The following is a 21,409-nucleotide window of genomic DNA, read 5'->3' on the forward strand; positions in this document are numbered from 1 at the left end:
TCCATCACCTCCACTAGCTTTGTTCATAGTGATGCTTCCTAAGGCCCACTTGACTTCACATTCCAGGATGTCTGGCTTTAGGTGAGTGATCACACCATCGTGATTATCTTGGTCATGAAGATCTTTTTTGTACAGTTCTTCTGTGTATTCTTGCCACCTCTTCTTAATATCTTCTGCTTCTGTTAGGTCCCTACCATTTCTGGGGCTATTAGGTGTCATGATTCTTTCCATATGCAGAGAGCTACTTTGGGAATGAAGCCACCCGGGAAGAATGCAGGGTCTCAAGACGGAATGTGAGACTAAATTCCATAATGATCTTGTTTGATTACCTGCGTCCAGCCATTCCTTAAGATTGATATACCCATGAAATCTTCAGTTATATGAATCAGTAAAGTCCCTTTTTATTTCTACTGCTTTGGTTTGCAACCAGGAGTCCATCCACAAGTCAAAAGGATCTTGACTAGTCTTTGTTGAATATTTCTCAAGAAACTGATAATCCTGTTGGATTTTTGGTGTTGGTTTCAACTGTCTGCAGTAACTCACATTCACTGCCACACACAGGCAAACCTGTTCTTCATTCTCTTTGTGCTTTTGAAAGCTTTATTCCATATTTCATAACGGTGGAGCCCATTGTCATTCCCTAAGACATGTTTCATTGTAGTCCCATTTGAAGTTGGCAAAGCTCACTGAGGGAGGAGATGGGAAGGAATCTTCTGCCAAAGGAGGAAGAAGATCCTGTCACCCGAACAGCTGGCACGTTCATTGGGTTGGTCTGAAGTAAGGGGAAGTCATGTGTTTCAGGTATCTTTCATTTATTCATTCATTATGTATTTATTGACTTTCAGGCACTGCACATGACAGCCCCAGGCTCAGCTTTCAGGGAACTCACAGCTGGGGTGTGAGGTGGGCTGAAGAGTTATGTAGCACAACCTGGGGAGCTCTCAGAGGCCTACTTGTCTGGTCTGATTCAGTCCCCTCTTCCAGTTGCTGAAATTTCCATCATTTGATTTCTCTCTTTTTTTTTAAAAAATTATTTCTTAATATTACTGCCATACTCCCAGAAAGCCCAATTTAGAATGCAGATATGTTAACTAGAGAGATGAGCACACTTTAGGACACAATACTGCTATGGTAAAGTGTAGGAAAGGACAGACACAATACATTTTGATGAGGAGACAGCCTGGAGCCCAGGTGTTGTCAAAAATAAGAGGAAGATGGCCATGGGAGAAAGGGTAGGGGAAGGAGAAGTTGAGAAGCATCTATTATTTCACCGTTTTTTCTCAGGTTTTGGCAGTATCCATGCCTAGAACATCTCTCTCTGGCAAGAAAGTGGGACTTACTATTTTATTTATTTATTTATATTTGGCTGCACTGGGATTTAATTGCAGCATGTGTAATCTAGGTCCCTGATCAGGGATTGAACCTGGATGCCCTGCATTGGGATTATGGAGTTTTAGCCACTGGATCACCAGGGAAGTCCTGGGACTTACTATTTTGTATTCTAGGCTTTGATGTTGGACAGAACTGTGTTTGTATTCCAGCTGGTGACCTGCACCAAGTCACTTCTAAATTGTCAGCCTCAGTTTCCTTATCTATATAATGCAGAGAAAATACTCGCCTTACTGGATGGTGGTGGAAGTAAAAGATATTAATTTATCTAAAGAGCTCAGTAGAGAGCCCAAGCACATTGGTTTTTCTCAGTGAATATTAGTTTCTTCCTTTAGTTGAATAATCCCAGTCATTTGACAACATTTAAGACAAAGAGAAGAAAAACTTCAAATGGCTCTTTAGATCAGCAATATAGATGAAATTTTAGAGGGGAAATTTTATCCTTTTAAATAGAAAGAAAGAGAAGATTAGCCCAGTCCTTTCAGTTGGTATTCTACGACGACATTTCTCAATATCCTACTTTCTAGTATTCTATAGTATTTCTCTTCCTGGCCTATTTTAGCCCCATTAAGTCAAGCCTAACTAACCCTCTCTATGTCAGAGATAAGGGGTCATAGAGTTCTTCCCTTAGTTTGTTTTCTGTTTTCTCAAAATATCAGCTTTTGGTGCCCAAGGCAATCAGGAAATGAGGGGAGTTTCCTTTTCTGGGAAACAGTTAAAAATAATGATTTATTGAGTACTGGCTGTGTGCCAGGCAAATGGGCTCTGCAACTTACATGGTTTCTTTAATCTTTACAATAATCCTGTGAGTGGGGATTTCTATCACATATTTATAGAGCCCTTTAGGGTTGTTCTGAGGATTAGATGAAATCGTGTTTGAAAAGTGCTTAGAGCACTTAGATTCAGTAAATGATGCTGGTGTTGGTTTAGTTCCTAAGTCGAGTCAGATTCTTGTGACCCCATGGACTATATATAGCCTGCCCGGCAACTCATCCATGGGATTTCCCAGGCAAAAATACTGAAGTGGGTTGCATTTTCCTTCTCCAGAGGATCTTCCCAACCTAGGGATCAAACCCACATCTCCTACATTGGCACTTGGATTTTTTACCACTGAACCACCAGGGCCTTCCCTCAATAGATGTTAGCTGTCCTTATACTTTTATTTTCAGTGAAGAAATTCAGGCTCAGGTTGGTTAAGATATTCACCTAAAGTCATCCAGCTAGAAGGCTGAAGAAGGATCCCAAATCTCACTATGTGATGTACGAAGTCAATGTGAGAGATCCATTCTGTTTTACAGCATCTTGTTTGAAATAACAAAGCACTAATCAATTGGAACAAGGACCAAAGTTTCAACCCTGTGTTAGCCTGACAGTCCAGTGAATGTTCACCATGATTTTGGGCCAAAACAGTTCTTCCCTTCCTGATCTCCTGATCTGCTCCTTGTATAGATGCTAACTTCAGTCTTGCCAGTTCCCAGAGCATAGCCTTACAAGACTCAGCTGCTTTTCCACACACATCTCCCACTTCTCAAACCATTAGCGAATACTAAGATGTATATCTATGTCATACCCTGTACTTCCTCTTGGCCCCCTGGGATTATCCTAGGGAAGGGCACTGATCCTAGCCTGGACAATCAGCACGTTTTCTCTCTTAATTTCAAACTTGAATTAAGAATGATAGTCCCTTTCTAATGGTGGAAATAGTAAGGTGGAAAACTTGGGGGTGCTGTATTTTCTGATATATGAAGAAAGTCAGTCTTGAAAGAAACTGAAGCCAATGCAACAAGGGAAGCAAAGATGCAGCAAGGGAATTCTGGTGGTGCTGAAGTTCTTGGTTCTACAAGTTCCCGAAGCCTCGGTTTACTGTCCCCCACCACCTGATTTTGACTTTTGACATTTTTTTGGATTCATTAAGCTAATTCTTCTCCTTTTCTTTGCCAAACAAGTTCAGGCAGCAAGTTTCTGTCACTTTCTTTTATAGTATTCAGAACTTTCTATTAATAACTTGTGTTATAATTATTTGTATATACTTCCCCTCTACTACTTTCTTTCTAGAACAAAGATATGCATTGTTCATCTTATTCCCACTGTGCTACCATAGTGTCTGGTATGGGGAGCACTATATACTTCTTCCCTTCTCAATGGAGGCACCCTTTCCCCCCTGTAGCTTCATTTTCTTTCCTCAGGATGAATGTTCCATTCCCTGCTGCTGAGTGAGAAAAACTGTCTGCCTCAGGCAGTTGTGTTTTGATGAAACAACACTCACAAACTCTTGTAAAAATAAGCTAATTTACCTAAAAATGGTAACTGAATTATGGCCTAAAGAAACTAATGAGGTCAGTGAATACTGGTGAGATAATGGATGGTCCTGTTTTAGGTGATATTTCACTTAGAATGTGAATTTCTAGTGGGAACTCTGAAAAGTTTGCACTCAATGACAAGGGACTCCATTTCCAAAAGAACTACCTGTCAAACTTGTGGCCCTATTTTTAGTATCCCTGCTTCCCTTGAAACCTCTTTGGCAGATCAATGATTCATTAGGGAGAAAAGATGTACTGAGTGGGAGAAAATAGGTACGGAGTGTGTTCTCAGTAGATACACTTAAAAAAATTCTAGGCAACTTTTGTGACCTGGAGGTTGGTATTTTGAGAATACATTATTATCAGAATATGTAACTTTTTCTATTTAGCTATCAGCTCCAGGGTGAAGTTCTGTCTAGAAATCTCTTTTTTGAGACTATTTATTTTCTGCACAATCTTTTAGCTCAAATCATACTGCTTTTTATTGATTGCTGATTTTGTTTGTTCCATGCAAGTCTCTGTCTTCCAGAATAATTTAATTAGTCCTTGGGTTTGGTCAGTTTCCAATTTTATGAGTACCCAGAGAAAGTTGCAATGGGTTATACTGTTTAAAGAATGATGTATTCCAGAGGACCTACTAAAATATCTATCATACATCTATAAATATCAACTTGCAATAAATATCTCACCCTTCCTTTGGATCCTGCTTCTCTTGTGGAGTGGTAAGGTAAATGAGTTTCAGAAGTTGGGTGTCTAACTTTACAATTTTGCTCATTCCACCAACAAAAAATACAGGGGAGTGGAATCCACATTGTTGGTAGTTTAGCTATCTTTTCATGGACATTTATCTCCATTTTCACTTTTCAGGACCCAAATGGCATGGACCTGCTTCATACAGCCTATAGTTTCAGCATGAAGTCTTATACACAGTAGGCACCAATAAATGTGAGAAATAATTGAGTAATATATACACTCTCTTGGAACATGATTAAGGATAGTGCTGATATCTATCTCAGTCTTTTTGTTAAAAAAAAAAAAGTGGAATACACAGAAACACATACAAATAAGGTATTGTTTTCACATTTTGGAAAAGCTTTTCTGATAGGCAGTATTGCTTGGATCAGAAAGACTGGCTGAAGGAAACTCCTGGAGACCAAGTACTAAAGGGGAATGTATTCTCCTTCTTTGGTATTTAAACAGAAGCTGTAAGAACAAAATGTTTCTAATGAAGATACCACTGATTTTTCCCTCCATTAATTCCATCTTTCTTCAAAACTAATGGGTATATACAATGACTCCACATCAAAGGCTCTTTTCTAATTGTTTAGGAGATGTGAGTTTTATTAGAACAAAGCAAAATTCACAACCCACAACACAGCAATTTCTTCAAGTTATTTTGGAGTTGATTTATGAATTGCTCTTTAGGAAATGGGCTGGATCCTCAAGATGTGTGCTAGGCTTAAAAAACCTTCTCCAGGATGTGTTTCAGCCCTTTCCTTCCTCTCAATCCTTCCCCCCATACCCTTGTCACTTGGAGTCTCCTCACACTGTATTATACTAATCAACTCCCTTCCCTTCCCCCTCCCATTACACCATAAGCTCACTGAAGGTAGGTATTAAAGCTTGCTCAACTTAGTATATTCTGAGTCTTGCACAAGTGCCTGATTTATGATAGGCATTCAACAAAGATCTGTTAAATGAACGAATGAAAATAATGCATCATATCTGCAGAGTTAGGCTTACAAGTACTTTCCTGTGTTATTCGACTCCCATGATACCCCAAGGCAGGTAAGATATCCATTATTGGCCCTATTTACAGATGTTAGAGGAGATTCAGAAAGGCTGTGTAAACTGAGGGCAGATAAGCCGCAATTTCAGAAGACACCAGGACTCACGATTGTGGATTCCTTCTCTGGAGCCCAAAACAAACTTACCCCCTGAATCCTTTCAACTTTCTCCCTGTTCTGCCTCCTGTTAGTTGCTTTCACCTGTGACTTAGCTCCACTTTTTATTTCAGTTCAGTTCAGTTGCTCAGTCGTGTCCGACTCTTTGCGACCCCATGAACCGTGGCACGCCAGGCCTCCCTGTCCATCACCAACTCCCGGAGTTTACCCAAACTCATGTCCATTGAGTCAGTGATGCCATCCAACCATCTCATCCTCTGTCGTCCCCTTCTCCTCCTGACCTCAATCTTCCCCAGCATCAGGGTCTTTTCAAATGAGTCAGCTCTTCGTATCATATTCCCCATATACAGATGAAAGATGAAAAAAATGTATTTTTCTGTTGATTTTCCACTTCCTCTATCTGGGACCTCCTAGTTGAGTTGTAGGGTTGTGGAGTACATGGTATGAGATGGGGATGATGTGTGTGTGAGAAAAGATGTAGCTGGTTGTGGTGGTCAGAGTGTGTAGCTCCAAGATCAGGCAGGAGCCTACAAAGATGAGGCCTTGGTTTTCAGTTCCCTTTATTTCCACCAACTCCCCATGACCCCACCCCCTCATCAGCAACATTTTTCTCCAGGGGAAATTTGAATAAAATCAACTGGTAGAATTTGGAGTATGATGCTGATTATGAGACTTCAGTAGATATTTTTCTTTGTTGTTGTTTCTAAAAAATATTTATTTGGCTGCACCACGTCTTAGTTGTGGCACATCAGATCTTTGATCTTCACTGCGGTATATGGGATCTTTTAGTTTTGGCATGAAAAATTTTTAGTCTAGTTTCTTGACCAGTGATCGAACCCAGGCCCCCTGCCACTGGATCACTGGCGAAGTCCCTAGCAGATGTTGATTTGATTATTTAAGAGTGGCCAAGAAAGGGGGGGAGTGATGAAGGTGAGGGTGGAAGGAATTCAGGGCTTACTTGCTGATATTATTTGTATTTCATAATTGTATGCAATTGGAGTCAATTGTATCCCTTTCTCCTTTCCACACTGTCCTGAGGGGGGAAGCTAAGGAGAGGGCAAAGGAGGGAATGTCTCAATTTGCCTTTAAAATAAGTGGAGTTCTAGTGAAGTTTTACAAATCCAAGAAAAATGGAATGTCATGGGATGCTTTGAGTGGCACTGATGCCTACATCATCAACAAGCTAACATGAAGCTGGCAAGGGAACTTGTTAATCTTGTTTCTGCTTTACACACAATACCCAGATCATAAAGCACTGGTAACAATGACATCACTTCACAGATACCCACTCCCTCACATCTAGTTTACCAGAAATAGTCATATATTTCACAGATAGAAACTTAAAAGTTATACACACAATAAGGCTTAGCATTTAATGATTAATGTCAAGAGATTTATATATATTTTATTCTTCAGACACCCTGTGATAATAAGAACTAACATTATGAGTTAACAGATAAAGGCCCTCTGAGGTTCAGAGAGCTCAAGAAACTTGTCCAAAGTCACATACCTGGTGAGTGGGACTTCAGAATTCCCTCTCACCTATGTCTGACAGTGAGATAAATTATTTGACAGTTAAGTAACTCTTGGGCTAAACTGCTTCCCATATAGCCACGGGACAAGCACTCCCTTTTCTGCCTATACCACAATTTTTTTACATTAGTGACACCTACATGGCCTGTATGTTGTACATTCCTCATATGAGGGCAAAGATCGGCTCCATGATCTTAGTCAGTGACACATATTGGTGCTTGTTAGAAAATTTCCAATGAAGGATACCAGGATGATGACTAAAAATGCAGTCTTGGAGTAAGAACAGGTACAGAAGGAAGAAGCGGCCAGGTATTGCCATTAGACAATTTAATGAGCACCTGGACCGGTGTTAGGTGCTGGGGGACATAGTGATGACTAAGCCAGTCACGGACCTTTCACTCAGAAGACTTCATTGTAGAGGTCGAGATCAAGGTCATAATTTACCCGTGTTGCTCAGGAGAAAAAAAAAAAAAAAATAAGAGTCCTCGCAGGCCCCAGCGTCTGCGGGGTTTTGGCATTCCTGCAGCGCAAAGACACGAATAATAAGCTAGAACTCAGTCAAGTGAAACGCTTTCACGTGACTGAACCTGACCGGCCAGAAGTCTTGAGCTGGTTGTCGTGGGAGATAAAGCACACTGAGCGCGTCGCGCGCGTCCGAGATAAAGGGGTGTGCCCGCCCAGCCCCTGCAGCCAGTTTTTCCCGGCGTTCCTCCATCCCGCAGCACCAGGTGGCGGGGCGGAGGGGTCTTCCACGCCCACCACGAGGAAAAGGGGGAGCGCTGGCCACCCCCGTACTCCTCATCGCCCTTTATGAAACGCTCCTAACTGTGTTCATAGGCGGAATCCGAGGAGTGCAGACTCCGCGAGGGCTGAAAGGTGAGAGCTGCGCCGCGGCGGGGTGTTCCCAGAAGCTAAGCTCCCCACCCCCATCCATTAAATCTCCGTCCCTTTTGCCGTCCTCCAGCAACCTCGCCCGTGCGCTCCTCCCCCAGTCGCTCTCGCCTCCCGCGCTGGGCCTGGTGGGCGGGGCGAGGGCTCCAAACTGCGCGAGAGTTCCGCCCAAGTGCCGCGAGACTCGCCTGCCGCCGCTGCCGCCGCCTCTTACGTCTTTCCCTTTGACAAGTCGCCGCTGCTGCAGCAAAAATAAAGGACGCGGCCACCGCAGCCGCTGCCGCGGGTCGCCGGAGCCCTGTCCCACCCCCGTCAGCTCTGGAGCCGCGTATGGTAACGCCTCCTTTCTGCTCTCCTGGCCGCCTGTGCGTGCGTCCCGCCGGCCCGGCATGGCCGGCCGGAGCCGTTCGGGAGCCACCGCCGAGAGGGGCCGCCGGGGTCCCGGGTGGGCGGCCAGCGGAGGCCTGAGGAAACTCTCCTGGCGCGGTGCGGCTCCCCTGCCCCCTGAGGCCTCTTGCCTCCCAGGCGCCTGCAGAGCCGCGTTAGAAGCCGAGCCGCCGACCCCAGAGGGCGGAGGGACCCGCCCCTCCAGCGGCTTGCTACCTGTCCCTCGGTCCTCGGTGGTCGCATCGCTGACCACCTTCCCCACCCCTTTATCCGCTAACGAGAGCCCCGCCCCCGGCCAGGGCTTGGACCGGGGCGGGCGGTGGGGTGGGGTGGAGTGGCGGCCCGACTCCTTCTCGGGATCCGAGGAGAGCCGCGACCCCGGTGCTCACCGTTATCCTCTCCCTTTTGAGGGGTGGAGGTTGGGACGACGTGCCTTTCAACCCTTTTCTATGCCTCTTGGGTGGGGAAGGCTCATCATCTGGTAAACCTTTCTCCGAATCTTCCGCCTCATAATTTATAAAGCTTCTGCTACAGGGAGAGGAGAAGAGATGCATTGTTAAGTCTCTGGGGTGAGATGAGGAGGATGATGACAGGAGCTGTCTCAAAGAACATGGTGAAACCTTTTTTGTGATGGGTGGCAGGTTCATGGGAGACACGAGGAGGACCAGAGCTGATACCACCTCCCACCTCTCCCAGTAGGTTATGTAAAAGACATGCTGTGCATCGTAGAGAGCTGTAAAACACAGGGACGGACTTTGCCTTAATTGAAAAACGGTTTCTGTTATACTGTAGAAAATAAGGATACTCAGGAAACAGGGAATACCAAATCTGAGCAAACTAACCTATCCTTGTAGTTCCATTTCCAGAGGTAGCATGTCAAGCTTAACATTCTGGTTTGTTTCCTAACAGACACTTTAATTTTTTCAAATAGTGTTTGGCTTATCCTTGATTGGGACTTGCAAAACTGTTTTGTTTTATTTGAGTCACTTCTTAGGCTTGCTTGATTAAAACTGGCTATTTCTTCATTAGCACTGGCTGTACTGTATCATCACTATTTCTTTCATTGGGCCCTCTTCCAAAATGATTGTTCGCTAAATGCTCTTGAAAAATAAAACATTAAAAATTATTATCAACTTGATCTAGTACATATGTGTTGTTACAATCATGCCTGTGGTGACGGTGCTGTAAAGGAGTAGTGTTTGTGAAAAGCAAATTAACTTTGATTATTAATGGTGGGAAGAAACCTGTTTACCATAAGGTTTTATAAAATTGACTTCCATTGGTTATTTTTAGACCAAAATCATTGGGTGACATTGTATGTTTCATAGTGCTTTTGTGATTGGAATGTGTTGGACGTGTGCCTTTGACTATGTAGATTTTAGTTAGTGTTTATGCAAGCAAAACTGAGTATCCTAGGTGTCTGTATGCATATATGTGTGTGTATATACACACACATGTATTAAGTACCTGTACACGTTGGTAAATCTTGGAAGTAAATTAAAATGTATTGTTATATTATTTGAGGAAAGAAAGCATTAGGTGGAGCAAAGAATAGTCTTGTAATAATTCCCTCAGGTCACGTGATGGTTGTATATGGCAGAAGGAGACATCTAGGGATGTTGAAACTGGATGCTTTTAAAAGTAGGATAGATTGTCATCTATTTGGGGTTGTCATTGGAATGGATTAAGTGACCTATTAAGGCCTCTTATAATTCTAAACTTTTTATGAATTTTGCTTTCCCTAAGCTCTTATCACTTTGCTTCTTAAATTTCTAGTTATGCTGTTTGCATGTGACGCTTACCCATTCATTTGCTGGTCATGTATTCCATTCCCAATGCAGCCATCCTGGTGGTGTGTGGAGGAGAAAGCAAGTGTTAACATGTCACTTAACTTCTTTGTTAATATTATATAAACATATGAAAATCTTATTTGATTGAAGCAATTTCAGAAGACTTGATTAGGCTGGTTTGGTTAGTAGAGGATGCAAATAATAAATACAATGGAATTCTAATGTCCTAAGCATTTTTTCCTAGAAAAAGACTAAATTACTCAATATTTGAAATTTGTTAGAAAAGACTACATACATTGAACAGCTGGTTTTTTAAAATATAGATTTTCAGAACTTAAAATAACAAAATTGATGACTTTGTGGTTTAGGATGTGGAGAAAAGTTTGTATTAGGATAAAAGCAAATTAATTTGTGAAAAAAAGCTTGTATTTTGTGGTTGGACAACTGTGTAATAATAAGTAACGAACTTACTATAATCTATTGATAATTTTCTATGAAAATAAAACTTTGACTTAACAGACGAATGTGTTATTATGGGTACACGCTGCAGATTATCATGATACTAAAAATGTAGAAATTGGTCATTTTAAAAGGAGTTTGCAAAGCCAGTAAAGTTGCAACAGCAGCAGATTTTTTTTGACTAAAAAGTGTAGAAGTTGTAAAAAAACATAAAGTAGGTAATTTACTTTTTAGATGCTAGATCTGATTTTTATGATTTTAGTTTCTTCTGCTGTCACTTACTGGACCCTTTAAATTAATGGGAATGTTAAATTCCAGGTGAGATCCCTGAGCAAGGAATTAAGACAGTTGCATAAAATGATCCATTGATGGACTTTATTTATTTTTAGCTTTTGAGATTCCCACGTGGCTCAGTGATAAAGAACCTGCCTGCCATTGCAGGAGACAAAGGAGACACAGGTTTGATCTCTGGGTCAGGAAGATCTCCTGGAGGAGGAACTGGCACTCCAGTCCAGTATTCTTGCCTGGAAAATCCCGTGGACAGAGGAGCCTAGTGGGCTATAGTCTGTGGGCTCTGTAGTCATTGGGGTTGTAAAGAGTCAGACATGACTGAACACACACACACACACATCACATTTATTTTTAACTTTATTTTGAAATGATGTTAGACTTATAGAAATGTTGCAAAGATAGTACAAAAGGTTCCAGATTCCCTTCACATAGCATCCTTTACTGTTGAGGGCTTACATAACAATGATCAAACCCAGGAAATTTGCATTGGTGAAATATTATTAATTAAATTACAGACTTTATTTGAATGTCACCTGTTTTTTCCCCAGTGTATTTTTTTTTTTTCTCTTCCAGGATCTAATCCAGGATCCCACATTTCATTTAGTTGTTACATCTTTCTCGTGTCGTCTCCTCCGATCTGTGACAGTTCCTCTGTTTTTCCTTTTCTTTCGTGACCTTGACATTTCTGATGAGTACTAGCCCATTATTTTATATAATTTTTCTCATTTTGGGTTTGTCATGTTTTTTGTATGTTGAGATTGAGGTCCTGTATGTTTGCAAGAAAACTACAGAGGGGATGTGTCCTCAGTGCATGATATTAGAGGGTACATGGTGTTGATGTGTCTTATTGCTAGTGATATTTTAACCTTGATTGCTTAAGGTGAACTCTGCTGTATTCTCCACTATAAAGTTACTTTTCTTCTTTTTGTAGTTGATACATAATCTTAGGGGAGATAGTTTGAGACTATGTGATACACTGTTTCTCCTCAAATTTTCTCCCACTGATTTTAGCAACCATTGGTATATATCCTCTGCAGCAGTTATTATTGTGATATTTTTCCTGCCGGTGATTTTGTACTTCCCTCATTCCTGAAAGAGATGTCCCTTCCTCATTTGTTAAATTATCTATTTTGATGAGTGTGACTTCATGGATATATATTCTAAAGATTCTAATCCAATAGTGTCATCATTTTGTTGCTCAGATTCTTCCAGTTTTGGCCATTAGGAACTCATTCCAGTTGGCCTCCACCCTTGTTTTAGTACTTCCTTATACTCTGGCACCACAGGCTATAGTCTTTGCTCATCTTGTAATTTTCCTTGTATCTGTCCTGAAATCAACTCCTTTTATTGGAGACCAGAATTTAAATCAAGACCTGAATGCTGGGTATGTTCACTAAGGTATCATTTCTCCTAGGCCCTCAGAGGACAGAGCAAGGAAATATATGTATATACGAACCTGCTCACACGTGCAAACAGATATACACGTTTATCTCTATATTTGTCTTTCTCTATATATTAAAACCATATTTGAGTTCATAGTTATATGTTCTATTCCAGTCCCAACACCAGAAGGTTCATTCCAACCTTTTCTTATTTGTAACTTTTTTTTTTTTCTAATGGTGAGAAACCTGGCTTTCATTATCTGTAATACTGTATACCAATTTATTTGTTCAATTTTAGAATGCACATCAAGTAGTGACCAATTGCTCACCCTTCTGAGGAACATTTGCCAATTAGAGTGCACTATTTGTATACAAGTTTTTTTCTTGTCTTTAACTTTCTAGTATCTTGTCAACAAACTGTTTTTCAAAGTTACTTAGGTTAATTCTTTTCTTCCTCATTTCCTTTAGTGTGGTTATATTACTCATCTGTAATGCAGTTAGGTTCTTACTCTGTATTCTATTTTGGGTTCCCCCAGTTCTGGTTGATTTTTATTTATTTTGGTATATGAGACATTGCTATTACTAAAATATACTTAGAAAATTGTCACTTCTTACTCCCACTACCCTGGTCCCATTCTCTTCTCCCCACCTTTTCCCTCGCCTGTTTTCCATGACTTTAGGTAACCAGTTTTTTTAGTTTCTGGTTTATCCTTCCATTGTCTCTTTTGCACAAATGAATAGATTGTGTGTGTGTGTGTGTGTGTTTTACATTTCTTTTTCCCTTTGCGTACAGGTTTTTAAATTGAGGTACAATTCACACAACACAAAGCCTCCTTTTCTGAAGTGTACAAAATCATTGTTTTTCGGTCTATTCATAAGGCTTTGCAGCCATTACCACTAGCTAATTTAGAACATTTTCATTACCCTGAAACGAAACCCTGTATTCATTAGTAGTCACTTCCTGTTCCCCTTTCCCCAGCCACTAGTAACCATTAGTCTACTTTCTGTTTGTATGAATTTGTCTGTTCTGTTCATTTCGTGTAAATGTGGAATTATATAATATGTGGACTTTTGTGCCTAGCTTCTTTCACTTAATGTAATCTTTTCTAGGTTCATCTATGTTGTAGGCTGTGTCAGTACTTCATTCCTTCCTATGACTGAATAATATTCCATTATATGAATATATCACACTTTGTTCATCCATGCACACTTATTGGACATTTGATTTTCATTTTTTTAGCTATTATGAACATTCAGATACAAGTTTTTATGTGGACATATGTTTTCAGTTCCTTTGGGTTTATATTTGGGAGTGGAATTACTGGTTCATAAGATAACTTTTTGAGGAACTGCCAAACTGTTTTCCAGTTCCTTTCTTTCTTATATGAAGAATGGCATGGTATAGATATTCTGTGCACCTTTTTTCAGTGTAAGAGTGTGTCCTGGAAATCACTCCAACAGTTCATCCTTTTGAAGTGATCCTTTTGATATTCTGCATTCTTATTTTTTTAATTAAAGTTTTTAAAATTTATTTTTGACTGCACTATGTGGCTTATGGGATTTTAATTCCCTGAGCAGGGATTGAACCTGGGGCCCTAGCAGTGAGAGTGCTGAGTCCTAACCACTGGACCACCAGGGGATTCTCAGATATTCTCCATTCTTTTTTTTTTTTTTAATAGCTGTATAGTGCTCTCCTGTGTAGATGTGTCCTCAGTTATTCAGTCATTCTTCTTTGAGTATTTAGGTTGCTTCTTACATTTTGCATTTATAAACAATTTTATAGTACATGACCTGTGTATATGTATTTTTGTAGTGTAAAAGATATATTAATATCTTCAGAGTAGATTTTTATAAATGGGATTGCTGGGTCAAAATTTCTGTACATATGTAATTTTGCTAGAGATTGCTAGATTTTTCTCCAGAAGGATTGTACTAATTTGTATTCCTATCAGTAATGAGAGCACCTGTTTTCACCACAGCCTTAACCAACAGAATATGTCATTGTGCTTTCTGTTTTTTTTTTTCTGTCAGAGACGACTGATTTTAAAAAGTGCCCTGCAGTTATTTCAGTGACCTGAATCTGTTGTGAAAGGGCACTTATTGCCTGCCATTGGCAGATTCTTATAGCTTGAAAGTGAAATATATTGTCCACTAATATTCTACTGATACATGCAGGTTATTTTGTGCAGGGGAAATTGACTAGAATGCAGTTTCCTGGTCTAGCTAGGATTGCTCATTTGAGACTTTTTGTATTTAATGAAGTTGCTGCGTTGATTCATAATACCTTGCTCTGAAATACTTGTGGAGTTTAACAAAGGATAACTGAAATTGTGAGGAGAGTTTTGTTACCTCTAGAGTATGTATGAGATACTAATTATTGGTTCACACTGTCTGCTAGTTATTTTGAACAGGACATACAGGACCTATTGACACTATGGTTTGATAGTTATTTGACCAGTAATGGCTTTATCTGGAACCTGTTTTATTTCCATGTGAAAGAAGGCCAGTCTTAAGGAAGGTGAAATCAAGAGTCTGAAGTTCTGGGTTAGGATAATCCTGTCAGATTTTAGTGGTGCCAGTAACCAAGACAACATGAAAAACATCCCCATCTTACAAGGAAACTTGTTCTGCCCAGTGAGGCTGGGGATTTAGGTTTTTTCCCCAAAAAGGACATCGTTCCAGGTGCTTGGAACAGATTAATGAAAAAAAGATTCTTGTACTAGAGGAGCTTACATTCTAGTGATTTTTTTGATGAACTCATGTTCTCAGGAAGATAGATACTAAGTTCTGATAGAATCAGTAAAGGTCTGGTGTAGTCTTAAAAACACCTTTGGTGGTATAAAAACCTCAAATAACACTTTATTTTACTGATTACATAGAGAAGCCATGAAAAGTTTACCACCGAATGGTAACTTATGTTGTTCACCAATTTTTTTTCTCTCATTTTAAGTGATTTCTACTATTGCTACTAGTAGTGTGTGGTAGTCACTCAGTCATGCCCAACTCTTTGCAATGCCATGGACTGTAGCCTGTCAGGCTCCTCTGTCCATAGAACTCTCTAGCCAAGAATACTGGAGTGGGTTGCCATTTCCTTCTCCAGGGGATCTTCCCGACCCAGGGATTGAACTCTGGGCTCCTTCATTGCAGGCAGATTCTTTACCATCTGAACCACCAAGGAAGCCCAATAGAATAATAATAGTAGAATAATAGTATACTATAGTTTTTTCCTCAACTGTGGTTCCATGAGAAAACTAAACTCTAATGTTCTAGGACATTTGAGCATTAATTGTATGTGAAGAATTAGCTCCTGTCCAGTGCATCCAGAATGTCACTAGTTATGTACTGTCCTTGGGAGAACTGAGAAAAGGTTTACTCTGGCATTCATTTCAAGTTTTATGGTTCAAAACCTAGTTTTTATGAACCTAGCTGACGAAGGTCATTGTCATTATATAATAGTTAATTAGGTGTTTTTTTTCCCCTGACTTATTAACACTTATTAGCAGAGTGTTGTTGGATAAGTTTTAATCTCTTAGGCTGTTACCTGATCTATAAAATGTTTGATAGTTGCTGCCTCATAGGGCTCATGTGAAGCTCAATATTTTGGCCACCCAGTGTGAAGAGCTGACTCATTGGAAAAGATCCTGTTACTAGGAAAGATTGAAGGTAAAAGGAGAAGGGGGTGGCAGAGGATTAGATGGTTAGATAGCATCAGTGACTCAATGGACATCAATTTGAGCAAACTCTGGGAGATAATGGAGGACAGAAGAAGCCTGGTGTTCTGCAGTTCGTTGGGTCACAAAGAGTTGAACGTGACATAGTGACTGAACAACAGGGCTCGTGTAAAGATTAGAAAAGTTTTTTTCCATCTACATTTATCCATTTCTGTGACTTTAAAAACTAAGTGTTAATTGACTTCCACATTTATATCTTCAGCCCAGACCCCTTCCTTGAGGTACAGGGTCATAGTTCATCAGCTTATTCCACATCTCATTTGGTTGTCTAAAAGACTTCTCAAACATAGAAGTTGTGATTCTCGTCCTCACCATTTTCTTTGAATGTACCCTTAGTAAATTGGCAGGATCAATTAACTAGTCACTCAGACCAAAAAACTTGGTGTCAACTGTGCCTCTTTTGTTTATACCCTATAATCAGACCATCAGCAAATCTTTCTAGTTCTATCTTTTGAATATATTTCTAATTTGATCAGATGTTACCATCTCTGTCTTATTACTCTGGTCTAAACCACCATCATCTCCTGGGTAGATAATTAAAATAGTCTCTTAACTATTTTCTCACTTGATCTCCTACAGTCTCTTCTGTGTTTCATAGCTAGAATGGTCTTTTTAACTGTTCATCAGGTAGGCCACTCCTCTGTTTAATGCATTGTAGTGACTTCCTTTTGTAGTTAAAATAACATCTAGATTCCTAGCCATGGCCTATAAAGTCCTCCTTGATGTAGTCCTTGTCTGCCTGTCTCTGTTCACTCCATTTCTGCTGCACCGAGCTTCCCTTTATTCTTTGATCATGCTGGGTGCATTCCCAGGGCTTAATGCTTGTTCATGCACTGCTCTTCCTTCAGGTCTCTGCACTGCTTGCTCCCACACATCATTCGTGTCTGCTTAAAAAGGGGTTCAGAGAGTCTACTTCTTTAGAGAGATCTCCAATGATCATACTATACAAACTAGTGATCACCTTGCCCCTAATTTCTCCTTGTCTCTCTCGCTTTTTTTTTTTTTTTATGGTGTGCTTTCTGAAAAGTAATGATTTGTCTACTTGTTTATTACTTGTCTTCCTCACTAGAATGTAAACTCTGAGAGTAGGAACTTTATATCCTGTTCATTCCAGTGCCTAGAAAAGTCCCTGACCCACAGTAAGCCAGAGATGCAACTCTAGGAAATTGTATGTGTAGTAAAATTATCTCTAAATTAGATTAAGTGATTCTACCTTTTAAAGATTTTAAACCAAAGGAGAACTATTAAACAGTTAAATGATGCTGTGATTTTTCTTTGCATTAAATACTTATATGTGAAATGTTAAGATTTAGAACTTACTATCAAGATTATATATTTATGCAAAGGATGTGCTAAGTAACATTTAAAGAATAAGCTTGGAGTGTATCTCTTCTGTTTGTTGTAGTGTTTAACATTCTTTGGTTGTCCTCTAATTATAATGTTAGTGATGTTGATGTTATAATAATATTTCCTCTTACTCTGGCAAACTATTTTTCCTCACTCTAAATTCTTGATTTAAAGTTTCTGTTGATCTTGATTTTGGAGGGGAATGTGTTATTATCTGAGCTTTTTCTTTTTAAACTTAATATAGAAGCATTTATAGACACCCTTCTAAATATTGTCATTTAAAATTTTTTATGTATTTATTTTTTTTGGCTTTTCTCAAGATGCTGTGAGCTGGGGCTACTCTCTAGTTACATGAGCGTCTCATTGTGGTGGCTTCTCGTTGCAGAGCATGGGCTCTAGGGTGCTCAGTCTTCAGTAGTTGCTGCACGTGGGCTCAGTAGATGTGGTTCCTCGGTTCTAGAGCACAGGCTTAATAGCTGTGGTGCACAGGCTTAGTTGCTCAAGCCTGACATGTGGGATCTTCCTGGATCAGAGATCGAACCCATGTCTCCTGCTTTGGCAAGTGGATTCTTTACTACTGAGCCACCAGGGAGGCCACGTTTGCCATTTTTAAAGACCTTTCCTGTTAGTCACTATACAGTAAAAGTGTTCATGAAAAGTTTTGTGTGATATAATTCAAATAAGCAAATTTGCTAACTGATAGTATTAGAAATCTAGGATAACCTAGGAATATTATATTATTTATGTGTTAATATAATTTAAAAGCATGTGGGGGGCCAGTATCTTTTATATAAGGTATCACTGAACTTTCTTACACATCTGAGCATTCAGTGATATATATTTAAATTTTGTCAGTAGTATAATCATAGTTTCTGACTTCTCAAAGTTGCATATTCTTTTGAAAAGAAGGAATGATGAAGAATGATGGAGAGATTTATATAATTTAGTGAAGGTGGTATGGTGTAATGGACAGATGCACATATGAAGAATTAATATTGGGTAACACTTATTGAGTATTTATTGTACACCAGGCACTATTGTAAGAACTTTGCTCTGTTGTATAAATCATCATATTAAATCTGGTTGAATTGTTTATTATTTAAACCAATTTAACTTATTTATTTTGTAGATAGGAGATTAAAGCACACACAGAAAGGTGCTTGCCCAAGATCTTGTAGCTAGTAAATAGTGGCGCCTGTATTTGAATTCAGAAACAGAGGCAGATGTTGGTAGAAACTGTGCGGCAGGGGACGGAAACAGCCAGCCAGTGATTGTTTTATCTGATTTAAAATCCCATCCAAATAATGTCATTTGAGCAGGTCTGTTTTACATAGGTGTTCAGAAACTCATGTTGACAAAGGCAGACTTTTAAGTGCCGTGTATTGCTTTGACTTTTTAAAAAATAATTTTATTTTTTTATTTTGGCTCGCTGGGTCTGTTGCTGTGGGGGCTTTTTTCTAGTTGCGGTGAGCTGGGGCTACTCTCTAGTTGTGGTGCTTGGGCTTCTCTTCTCACGTGTGTGCTTAATTTGCTCAGTCGTGGCTGAATCTTGCGGCCCCATATACTGTAGCTTGCCAGGCTCCTCTGTCCATGGGCTTCTCCAGGCAAGAATACTGGGGTGAGTTGCCATTTCTGACCCAGGAATCGAACTCTGGTTTCCTGCATTGCAGGCCGTCTGAGCTACAAGGGAAGCTCTCTTTTCATAGTGGTGTTTTTCTTGTGGAACTTGGCTCTAGGGCGCCCCTGCTCCCAGGCTCTAGAGCACTGGCTTAGTAGTTGTGGTGCACGGGCTTAGTTGCTCCTTGGCATGTGGGATCTTTCTGGATCAGGGATTGAACCAATGTCTTCTGTGTTGGCAGGCAAATTCTTTACCACTGAGCCACTAAGGATGCTGCTTTGACTTCTTAAAGAACGTTTCTATCAATAGTTTTCTTCTGCCAAAGAAGGTAATAGGTGTTAGACGAGAACAACAGTTGGAATAAGGATTGAACTTTTCTATTTTAAAAAGGTGAATGTTAGTGAATTTTTATACCCTGAAATAAGTTTTTCTTGGTAGACCTTGAAACAGTGATATTAAGTAGCGAGTTTAGTCTGAAAACTGTCTGGAGTGCAAACAAGTAGTAAAATAATAATGCCTCACATTTGTATATAGCTTTTCACTTTCCCGAGTAGTTAGGGAAACATCTCAATTTATCTTTGTAACACCTCTGTGGAATAGGCAGGATAGATATTTTGTCATTTGATAAGTTTCCATAGAGGAGAAAGGTGCTTGCCTAAGGAACAAGCCTTTGAATAACCTCTAGTTGCTAGACTCTCTTTTATGAAGATGCTATTCATAAAGGACATCACTGTTGCTTTGCAAAACTGCCAGAGTGTAAGTGGTGGATTTCTGCATTGTATGGTGTTATAGACTTATCTCTTACATTAGTGATTGAGAAGTTCTTCATCTGGAGGCAGAATATACTTGGCATGATGAATTTGGGCAAAGATGGCCTATTGTAATTGGTATGTTCTTAGTGTTTGTTATGCTTAAAGCCTAGACATTTTTAAGAAATACAGCTTAGGTTAAAAATATAATTCTTGTAGCAACACAGTTGTAATCTTTTTTAAATTGATATTTTTCGTTAAGACCTTTTCCAGTTAGGCTATAATAATATTGATACTGTTTTGTTTATATTGTAGATTAGCATAGGAGTAGGGCACTTTGATTCTTTGAAATCTAGAAGGGTGTTTTGATAGCTTCTGAAAAGACTCACGTAATGTGTGACAGTAGGGAAATGCTGATAAAAATTTAGTATGTCACCTAACATACTAACACCTAACAGTATTCCTCCTGTTCATTTTGAAACTATTCTGAATTGCACTGATTAAATTGGTCTGAGATTTTAAGAGGAATTTTTCAAAACTCTTAAAAGATATGCTGTATAAGGGAATAAAATCAGGTGCAAATTTACAGAATCACTTCATTTTAATGATGGTTGAAAAAATGTGACATTGTTTTTCAGATGATTGCTGAATGTTTTGTATTTTTAAGTTGCATCTTTCAGTTCTCAGTGTTATTCTCTTTTTCCGTGGTGCTGTCTTGTAATTGCCTCCTTGTTACCACCCCCTCCCTCTTCGTCTGCCATCTGTTGGCTTGGCTTTTTATTTCACTATAGGGAAGGCAGGAAAGAGTTCTTGTACACAAGATAAAACTAGTCCTGTTTGGAGCTTAGTGAGCTGGAGCATCTATACAATATGTCTTCTGATGATAAATTCCAGAAGTACCATAAGCCCACGGGAATAGTAGCAATGGCTCTGCAATACTGTCTACAACTTAAATAAAAATTAAAAAAAATTATAATTAGACTATTATTTTCATGGAAAACCATAAACTGGCTGGATATTATTAACAGGCTTGTAAATAAGAATTAATTACATAGGAGAGTTTAGCATATTGAGTATTCGTGAAATTCTTGTCAAATGATTTCATACTTTATAAACTTGATTTGTTCCTGGTAAACTTCAATTCACTTATGCATGACTGTGCATTAATCTTTTATGGGAATACATAGAGGCTATTTGCAGTCCTAGGTAGATAACTCAATTCCAAGACAGTGTTTATTTAAAAAAATATTTTTATTATAAAATCTTTTAAACATATACTAAAAGTAGAAAGAAAACTATAAAGCGCTCCCATGTACCTATCATTGAACCTTCATGAATTATTATAGACAATCTTATTTTCTTTATATTTCTGTCTACCACTACACACTCCCAGTTCTGGACTTTTTTGAACCATATCCTGGACATATTTAATTTGTAAATTTTAGGTATTTCAATATGACCTCTAAAAGTCATTTTCTCTTTTTATTAAGTAAGCATAATACCATTATCTTAAAAAGTTTTATAACAAGGTGTTAATGTCATCAAACATGTAGTCAGGTTTTGTATTTTTCTGATTGTTTTATATACATACACAGTTGGCTTGAAGTGGATTCCAAATAAGGTCTGTAGTTTACAATT

At 39.3% G+C, this 21,409-nt stretch overlaps 1 protein-coding gene and 1 non-coding gene across 12 annotated transcripts in view; one reads left to right on the forward strand and one right to left on the reverse strand.

Moving 5' to 3' along the window:
• Positions 1–7,148: 7,148 nt before the first annotated feature.
• Positions 7,149–21,409, forward strand: part of HERC1 (HECT and RLD domain containing E3 ubiquitin protein ligase family member 1) — a 210,961-nt gene continuing 196,700 nt past the window's right edge. For 10 of the 11 annotated variants that reach the window (XM_027553788.1, XM_027553796.1, XM_027553790.1 and 7 more), the window contains exon 1: positions 8,197–8,350. The gene's annotated coding sequence lies outside the window, so the exon portion shown is untranslated. Of the gene's footprint in view, positions 8,003–8,196; positions 8,351–21,409 lie in introns of those variants that run through there. The other variant, XM_027553787.1, reaches the window with a different exon arrangement.
• On the reverse strand, positions 13,893–13,965 carry TRNAE-CUC. The gene has a single exon. It is a non-coding gene; the product is annotated as a tRNA-Glu (tRNA).

The sequence above is a fragment of the Bos indicus x Bos taurus genome, chromosome 10 (assembly GCF_003369695.1).
Source record: "Bos indicus x Bos taurus breed Angus x Brahman F1 hybrid chromosome 10, Bos_hybrid_MaternalHap_v2.0, whole genome shotgun sequence".
NCBI classification, from domain to species: Eukaryota; Metazoa; Chordata; class Mammalia; order Artiodactyla; family Bovidae; genus Bos; species Bos indicus x Bos taurus.